This window comes from Gavialis gangeticus, unplaced genomic scaffold (genome assembly GCF_001723915.1).
Source record: "Gavialis gangeticus isolate Ggan-Ray unplaced genomic scaffold, GavGan_comp1, whole genome shotgun sequence".
In the NCBI taxonomy this organism is placed as follows: Eukaryota; Metazoa; Chordata; order Crocodylia; family Gavialidae; genus Gavialis; species Gavialis gangeticus.
The window spans coordinates 233515018-233524859 of NW_017729032.1; positions in this window are offsets into that span (position 1 = coordinate 233515018).

Sequence of the window (9842 nt, forward strand, 5' to 3'; positions counted from 1 at the left end):
GGGGGGGGGGGGGCAGCAAGGAGGACAACAACTGCATACAACTCTTATACACATTTATCAGCTTTGGTTTCTTCACCACTCTTGCATAGTCCTTGGGCTTGGCCCAGAGTCCATTGTGAGGTCCAGAGTCTCCTTCCTGCATGCTTTGTTTCTCCTCCAAAATCACATACTCGTTTTCTCTCGCTCCCCCTGCCACCCTACAGCCAGGGTTTATCATTTTCAGTTGGCCCTGCAATAAAAGTACTTACCTGCTACAAAAATATGCCCCTCTGTTCTCTACCAGGTCCCTTTACCATCTCTCTAGCTAGAAGGCAGGGCAGACTGGCACCTTAGCCTGACTTTAAACTAATACAGGTAACTATTAAAAGGACCAATGAAAGACTTTTCCTCCTCCCCTTCCCTAACCCTGTCAGATGACCTCTGATCAGCCTCATGAAATGAGAAAGCTCCCCAACTTGTTTAGTTACCCCAAAAGCACCACCAGGAAGTTCAGACCTGAAAAACTGGTTTGCCCTGGTACTTGGGCATTATTTATTTCTTTGTCCCTGCGTGCTCTCTTTAAATGGAAGATCAAAGTTTAAAGACTCTCTATTGTTAACCCTGTGGCAGTAGTTCTCCTATTACCTCTTATGATGGTTGGCTCAATGCAGAGACAAGACTGCAGAGAAAGCAATCAAGCCTCACATTCAGAATGAATTTTGCAGTCTGACACATACACTTAGCATGTTTCCATAATTAAACACAATTCATAAGCTGTCCTTAGATTCCCCAAATTGTCACAGCCACTTAGCCTTATCTAACTTTTGCCTTAGTGTTATTTTTAAAATTTGTAACTATGCAGTGTAAAACACTACCTTAATGCAACACAGAGACTATGTGCAGGATCATATTCTCCTGGGCCTGTTGTTGAATTTACATCTATACACATATATGTTCACTGCAACAGCTACAGTTGCTGTGGAAACTATTATTTTGGAGTGTTTTCTGTCTCCACTACTCTCTTTCATACATTTAAAAATTCAGCCATAACATCCCATTAATATAGTTTAAAAATGAAAATTAGTATGACAGCAACTGATGCACACTTAAACCAAGGTATGCATACTTATATTTACAGCTTCATGCCTCAATATATTGTTAAAGACATATAATAACAGGGATAAGGAAGTCACCATTTGCCAGTGACTTTATCATGGATAGAACATGGTGCCTTTACTGCAGCTAAAGAATGGAAAGATCTCAGATACCACTACGATAATGATAACTATTGGAAAGTGCTAACATTTACATAGCAACTTCCAAGTAATTATTAATTACTCTTGCAGCCTCACTAAAAGAAAAATGGACTTCCAAGATCAAACTCTTAATAGATAAATATGCATCTCTTGAGGCAAGATCCTGCTTCTACTGATTTTAATGGGTGTTTGCACTTCCTTCAGTCATGGCATGACAGAGCTTGTACTGTAAATGTGCATTCTGTAATTTTCAAATGCTTATAACTTCACTATTATTAAATCAAATGTATTCAGTATTTTAATATAAACTTCAAAGAACTCCAAGCTAGGCAGAAAGAATACTTGGTATTAATTAAAAATACAGGTCACAGACAAACTACAGCCAGTGAAACCTTTGCAACACAAAACAAAACAGCCTCCCATTCCAGTACAGCCAGCAGTGAGAAGAAAAGAAAAAGATGATAAATCAAGATCTTCCCACTGAGTACCATAGCAAGCTAGTTTGGCACCCAGGGCAAGCCTGCAGCAGCAGCCTGCCCTCATGCTCCTTCCTGCCCCAGCTGGGCAGCGCCTGTTGGCACCCCTTCACTTCAGCACCCAGGGTTGTCATCCCACTTGCCCCTCCCCCCTTACTGTGGATCCCACCTCTCAAATTCCCAATAGAAACCCTATCCCATATACTGTAGGCCTCTGAATATTCTGATTAAAACACTTGTTGGAGTTGCCTGTCATCCATGATAACATAAAAATGCACCGGACTTGACACAGGAGAGCATAATAACTTTAAAGACAGCAATAAGCTTTATGATGTAAATATATATTTCTTGACCTTTTTTATAATGCAGATTATATAAATTTAAGTGACTTTTAAGAACATTAATCATTGCCCTGATAAGCTATAATGGCTAGCTATTAGGGTCTATTGTGTAAATAGAGATTTTAAAAATGTGGTATGTAATAAAAGTCTTATGAAAAGTACTTATGGTGCTCTGCAGGCTGAGTAACTACATTTTGCCATTAGACAGATCACAGCCAAAAATACAGTTTTAAAATGAGGTAGCTTTTAATTTATACATTTTAAAAGAAACCTCTCAGCATATACCTTTTTGTGTTCAAGTTAGTTTAAAATGGCCAATCAAAAAAAAAAAGCCACTCTGGAAATGAAAGGAAAATTGGTGATATACCAACACTAGGAAGCTTCTCAATTCTCACTGAAAGGATAAAAACTGCCTTTTACTGAAAGCAGGTAGCTTTCCTCCAGCCTGTGCATAAATCTGGTGGCATGTGCCCCCCATCCCTCTCCCAGGAGTTCACACTGCAACAAGAAGCCAGCCTCTGCCCTGCCCCCCAAACGAAGCACCTACAGCCCCATATGGCTCCAAACCCCATGCACCACCACGGCTGTAACTTGTATCTGCAGAACTCGCAGCCTGTTTCTAATTTCAGAATGGGAAGAGAGAAAGAGAGAAGAGGAGGTCAGTCTGGGGGGGCTTCAGCCCCTCCTAGAGGGTGGGGCAGGTGTATTGGAGCCCCTCCCCCAAAGTGAGGGGGGCTCCAGTTCACCTCCTCCACCCTTCAGCACCAGCGGGGGAGCCTCAAGAAAGAGCTCCCTCTGTTGCCTTTCTCCCCTCCCATTCTGAAAACAGCAGGCACCGGCAGAGAGCTTGGCCATTGCTACAGGAACCTGGCTGCAGGCTCTAAGCCCCAGCTAGATTCCCATTTCCCCTGGAACCAACAGTGAACTTCTGTTTGGTCTGCAGTAATGTTGTAACTCAGAACACTTTGCAAAAAACACTCCGAGTCACAGCTGGGAGCTGCATTTCTGTCTGCACTCCGAGTGGACTCTAATCTTACCAGGGCTGACTCTCAGGCTGTTCTGGACACTACTGTCAACTAAAAACAGTAGTAAGTTAGAAACAGAGGTACTGTATAGAGAAAGATGAGCTTTCCCACACCACCAACCCACTCTACATATCTGGAAATATATTTGTTTTAGGGTCTTATGCCAAGAATAAAAATAAAATTACATTTCTGGGTATTATAGTGTTTAATATCGAAACTGCCAAATTTCCACATACTTTTCATATACTGGACATATACACATAGTTTGTTTTTGTTTCTTGGTGTTGTGCTCTGTTTGGTGTTATCTGTTAATTACATGGGATATTTCCCATTACTGAGAAAGAAAGAGAGCTCATTAACTCATGGCTGCTAAATGGTACTGGTGGTATGTGTCACTAAGACAGGGACACAACATCTGGCTGAGGAGGTAATGTGCATATGAATGCATCATGGCATTCTTTCATGTTGTAATTGAGCTACACAGCCATGTCCTCCTGCCTAGAATTCCCACACCATGCGACTGTGGCATGCCTCCCACTGTGTACTAGTTGCTCAAAGGACACCCACAACTATCCAGTTAAATGACTTCCTCATTTATTCATACAAATACTTACTATGATTTCATGCACAAAACAAATGCCATGTGCAGATCTGATGGATACTTGAAGTTCTGGGTTTTGACTGCATTGGACACTGGGACTAATATACTTAAGAGAGAGGCTATAAGAATATTCTTTGTCCAAATTCTAATGGTACTGAATTTCTGAATATGTAACTAAATAAATCTGAGTGCCTACCACAAGAATTATTCCAAGACTATTACAAAACATAAAATATCAAATTTGTTTTGAGTACACCTTTGTTCTTTTTTGGATTTAGCTTCCATAAATCTTCCACAAAATGCAGTTCCTGCTAACAAGAATAATAGAAATTGCATTGTTTTAACTTTTAGAAATTATACACAAACATTAAGTGTAGATCTCACAAAGGAACACATTGACAGAAAAGTGATGGAAAGAGTTACTCTTCCAATCAAAAAAAGAAAATATTTCTGCCTGATCAGTTAAAATACTGACTACTTATGACAGATGTCTTGCAAACAGTCTATTGACCAGTGTTTATTCATGGCAAGTGAATGAATAATTTGGAAAGCAATTATGTTTGAGATCATCTGTACTTAGCTCACAGAGGAAAAAGAGAGGTCAAATTTGTCAAATAGTTCCCTGTGAACTATTCCCTCATCTGTCATAACAATATTACTAGTTTCTTTCAGGCATTTTAGTTATTGTTCAGGAGTCTTACTCAGTTGTGTTTTTTAGTGTCTGGCTGATAAAGGACTAGTACAGTAAAAGCATGTTTGATTTTACCAGGGGTTCATGAAGACCCTAGGGAAAGGTCAGTACTTAGGGTCAGAGGCTATAAGAAAGCCACATGATTTCTCTTAATTAAGGCAAGTTCGGAGAGAATCCTTAGGGAGGACTGGAAATAAGGAGGAAGCATTTATTGTTATACCAATTACAACTGCTTGTTTGAACACCTCTCTCTGTGTTTACTCCAATTTATGCAATTACATAACTTCTATGTTGGATTCATTTATTTTAATGCAAAACAACTTGGACAAATATACATTCCATATTTAAATACAGGTAGACCAAATTTGGGCAGATACCAAGTATGTCCAGCTTTCACTAAAAACAGCAGGAGCTCAACATTTCACAAGACATACTTAGGGCCTTGTTCTAGATTAATTTTAGGCAGCTTCTGGAGCTCTTAACCCATGGCTTGTCCACACATTAACACTGGAAACTAGCTTTAAGCACACTTTAGGCACCTTAAAGTTACACCACTCTAGGGCAGGTTTCTTTTTGATCCATGTTATTCAGCTCATGTTTCACTACTGTGTGGCCACAGAGGCAAGGCATCTTTCTTTTCCTCTCTGCATTCCCAAAGGTGGAGGCCCATCTGGGCAGCCAGATCCACAAATGCATCAAATTTGGAGCCAGTTCATCCTTAATTTCCTGCTGTAGACCCCAGCAGAAATAGTAGAGTTGCGATGCTTCATTCTACTGGGTGTCTGTTCTCGAGCAGTGAAAGACAGGTGCACAAGCCATGACAGAACTTTTCTCCTGATGCAGGGACCACAGGACAGCCTCTTCTGTCCAGGCCAGGTTCAGATTCCAAACTATGTCATGAATTCCTTGAGGAATGCCCCCCAGCCTTGGAGCACCAAACTATCACAGTCCACCAATGGTTTGGCCCAAGTCAGTGCATTTTCCATTAAGACCACTAGGCTCACCTTCACTTAGTCTTAGGAGTAGAGCTCAGGTTGGCTACAAATAATATGCACCTGCATCTGCCACAGTGTTGTATTAAGGAGGTGACAGACCAGGATGAGCAAGGCCACAGCCTGACAGTCCCCCTGAGCTAGTAGCTCCCCCAAAAGTGCTTTCCCTCACCACTCCCACCTCCCAACCACCCAGGGAAGAATATTCAGCCTCCACCCTCCACACACACACACATGCACACACACAATCCCAAATACTAATTTATTAAAAAGGAGACCTTCTTTAATTTACTTTCTATTTCTTTTAATTTTTTTAACTTCTTTTTATTTAATCCTTTAGTGGCTGCCTTACTTCATTTCACCACCCATTCCCTACCCCCATTTACTTGCCAGCTCCCATTTCATTGCCCACCCTCATCCCATTAATTCTCTGCCTCTCACTTCATGTTCCTGCCCCAACCCCAGCAATCCCTCTCTCATACACCCCCACCTACAGCAGGGGTAGAAGCCTGCCCTGGCTCACTGGCCCTGTAGTGGCATCTCTTAGCTGTAACTCCTAGCCAAGCCCCTGCTTGCCAACCCTCTAGTGGCAAGTCACAGCTGTGCAGGTAGAGGAAAGTCAGAGAAGTTTTTTAGCCTTAAGGTGTTATCACTCCAAACTCAAGCAGCTCAAAGTGTAATGTGTAACAAGGTCCTTAGATTCTCCCAGAAATGGGTCCTTTATAAGTTTTATTCACCAATCCAAATGACGTGATTTTTTTATGTTAGTTTGTTTAGCAATCCTTATTCTTTCTGCTTTGCTGACTCCACACCAGATACTGCATATTCATTTTGTATTTCCTCTGAACCAATGTTTGTGGCTGTCACTGCAAGATACTTAAGAAAATTAAATTTATTCCTATTCACTTTTGTGCAAGTGCAGTATTATTCATTGTACTCTAGCTTTTAACTTCCCCTTCTACACTGAGTATTTATGGGCCATTTTGGAATTGTCATCCAAGCACTTAGGGTCATTTTGGTATTAAATAGTGCAATATTCAAGCAATAGGGCACAGCAGGTGGTGCATTTGTGTCTATTATATCATGCCTCAGGCTGAGTTGCCATCCATCCCCTAAAAAAGCACTTACAGCTGAAAAGCATAAAAGGAAAATATTTGTCAGTAAACACAGAAAGAACATTTTAAAACATGCCTGTCTTGTACAGGTCCAGATTATGGTTATTCTTCATAGGGAATGTGGATATAGCACCATTTCTGAGGCTGTACATTATCATTAAAAAAAGCCAAACAAAAACACACCAAGACTGACAAGTCTGATAAGGAATGGGCATTGTACACATCCAGGATCCCCATCTTGGAGCCTGATCAGTATAATATAAATGTGCCCCTCCAATGCAATATCCTGCTGAAGTTAATCTGATTGAGAATGAGTGCAGGGCATATGACACTGGGATCAGACTCTAGGAGGAAGGTCCAAACCTTCACTGTAATAATCACGATTCCGTTTTATGAGGACACCCAATTATATGGAAGTTGGGTTTATTTCACAACTTTTAGTTTTGTCAAAAATGCCTGGACCATGCTTAGACTTAGACATCATTGTGCAGTTGGGATTCATGTTGTATATTTCTATTCAGGTAAAAGTCAAAGTCAGAGTAATTTCACCTAGGTGGAAAAGGCAAAATATATTCCTTAATGTACTGCCCTAGCTAATCATATTCTTGCTTTGTGTCTTTCTGCTCAGGTCCCTTAAGTCCTAAGACTGAGGAGCACAGTATTTAGGATTTATCTATGTAATTTATCTTTAGGATATAAATTCATTACTGCCCACACCTACATCTTTCTACATATCTTTCTTGATGTATTTACTTTGGCTTTGCTCTCTTGCCTTGAACATATTTTCCATTTGGCTTCACAGTTTTGAGGCAATATCATTCTGAAAGAGATATGCCTCTGGTGACGTGGTGTATAAAGTGTCATTTTCTAGATTTTGTATTTTAAAATTAATCATGAAACCCCACTATCATATATTAAATAGGCGTGATAAAGTGTGAAAACAAGAGCTGTACCTGATACTTGAAAGTTGCTATTCTTGACAGCACTTCATCTTTTTCATACCCATATTGGCTTTTATCCCAGCCCATCTCTTCCTTAATGTAAGTGTTATAAATTGCTGTAAAGTGCCATAAAATATAATAAACATGAATCAATATTTCTTGGTTAAAAAACTTAGAAATGCTGATGAAGCTCAGGTTTATTATAGATGTCCTGAACCCACAATGTGCCTTTATTTTTTTACCTTAATCATTTCACGGGTCTTGAGTTCATGTAGGCATGCACATTTGTTCATCACAAATCAAATAGGCAATGAAAATTAAAATTACTAATGGAGACCTAATGAAGTATCTTTAACATTTTAATCAGCAGTTGTAGTAAAGGTGTACAGTAAAATGTTATTCTGTATGAACCTAGCAAATCAGATATTTTGGGTACAATTAACTACCTAGAATCTGTTTTAACAAAGCACTTACACATGCACTTAGCATTAAACATGTAAGTAGTCCTCCAAAGTTAATGGAATGACACACATGCTTGAAGTTAAGTTTATGCTTTTCTGAATCAAGAGTCTTAAGGAGAAAGCACTGTTTGGCAGTCCTCGTTGCCATGAAAAGTCATCATCATCATAAAATTCAGCTCATTGAAGAAGAAATCATGACTTGTGTATAGAATATGAAAGAATGTTGTGCATTATGGTGGGTAGAGCAATACATACCAAACTTACATGTGTACAGGCAGTCCTCAGACTTACAACACAATTGGTTCCTGAAAACTGCGTCTTAAGTCGAAATGTTGCAACTTGGAATCGTTTTTCCCATAGGAAACAATATTATAAATGGGGGATTGGTTCCTGAACCAAAGCCCAATACCCTATTTTCACCAAAAATAACCCAGAATTTTGTACTCAGTCGATTATAGATGAATAATATAGTTACAGTAATGTATTTATATTGTAAATAGCAATCATATGGATTTGGAAGGACTTCTTTGAGGTGACTTTGCTGGACTTTTTGAAGGGCTCTTGGCTGGAGTCTTCTCAAGAGTCTTGGCTGCAGGTTTTTCTGGAGTCTTGTCTGCTTTCTTAAAGAAAGTTCCCAAGGGAGTTTGGACAGATGTTCTCCAGAGAGATAGGTGATGCAGCTAACCTGTTCGCTGATGTGGTATCGCGTCAGATCAAGTGTTGTAACGTCAAAACTGACATCCGAAAATTGAAACAGGGTGTCAATTTATAAATGTTGTAAGTGCGAAAGGCTGTAACTCGAAACGTTGTAAGTCAAGGACTGCCTGTATTTAAATTCTTGTTATCTTCTGAAGGATATTGTTGTTACTTATATGTTTCATAATGGAACGGCAGCTTGTTTCTACATCCAGCTGATGCTGTTTACATTGTGGCAATATTTATTATCAGGCTAAATGATTGAATCAGTGACTTTTCTCTCCTTGATTGCTTTGCAATTTCTCCACAGGAATTTTACCAGGATATGACATCAGGCGAAATTAATGCTCTCTATGGGTCAGGTATCCAGGTTGTACCCATATTGGTTTAGAGGAAAAAACAAGCAGGGATCATGGTACAGATGATATTTTTTATTAGATCAACAAGATTTTTGCAAAAAAAATTCTTTAATTGCAAGCTTTTGGGCACAAACACCCTTTACTAGGCACTGGAGAAAAGACCATAAAAGTTTTCCTGGGTAGAAATGAAAGTTCATATTTCATGGGATTTCACAGAGGAGTCAATATATGGAAAACTCCTCTGGGCAGGCAGGTCTTAGCTGGTAAGGAATCTCTCAGCTCTCTTGTGAGGCTCTGTGATGATGCAAATTACTTTAAACAAAGTCCGTAAAAGTATCTCGGGTTTCAGGTGGTCGAAGTTGCTTCCTGCTTGGGAAATTATGAAGATTTCATTTTTTAAAATGGCTAAAATTCATATTTTCCATGCGTCAGGTACCCAGGAGAGCTGAGTGCTGAAAACACTTATATGCATTCCAATATCTTGGTCTTGCAGTCAGACCTATGCAGGTGGATGCCTGTGCCCACATGACACCTCACTGACTTCCCTGGAGTTGGGTATGAGTGCAGGGTTTCACCAGTCCATGACCCATCGCAGGTTCTTATCCTCTCATGAAGTCAGTTGAGTAATGTGACAGAACAATCCTATGGACTGGTATGGGCTGAGGGCCGACTGGCTAAGCAACAGCTCTGCAGAAAAGGACCTGGGAGTTACATTGGACAAGAAGCTGAATATAAGCCAACAGTGTGCCATTCTTGCCAAGAAGGCTAACGGCATACTGGGCTGCATTGGTAGGTGTATTGCCAGCAGATTGAGAGAAATGATTATTTCCCTCTAATCAGCACTGGTGAGGCCACATCTGGAGTATCACACCTAGTTTTGCCCCCACCCCCTCCTATAGAAAGGATAGC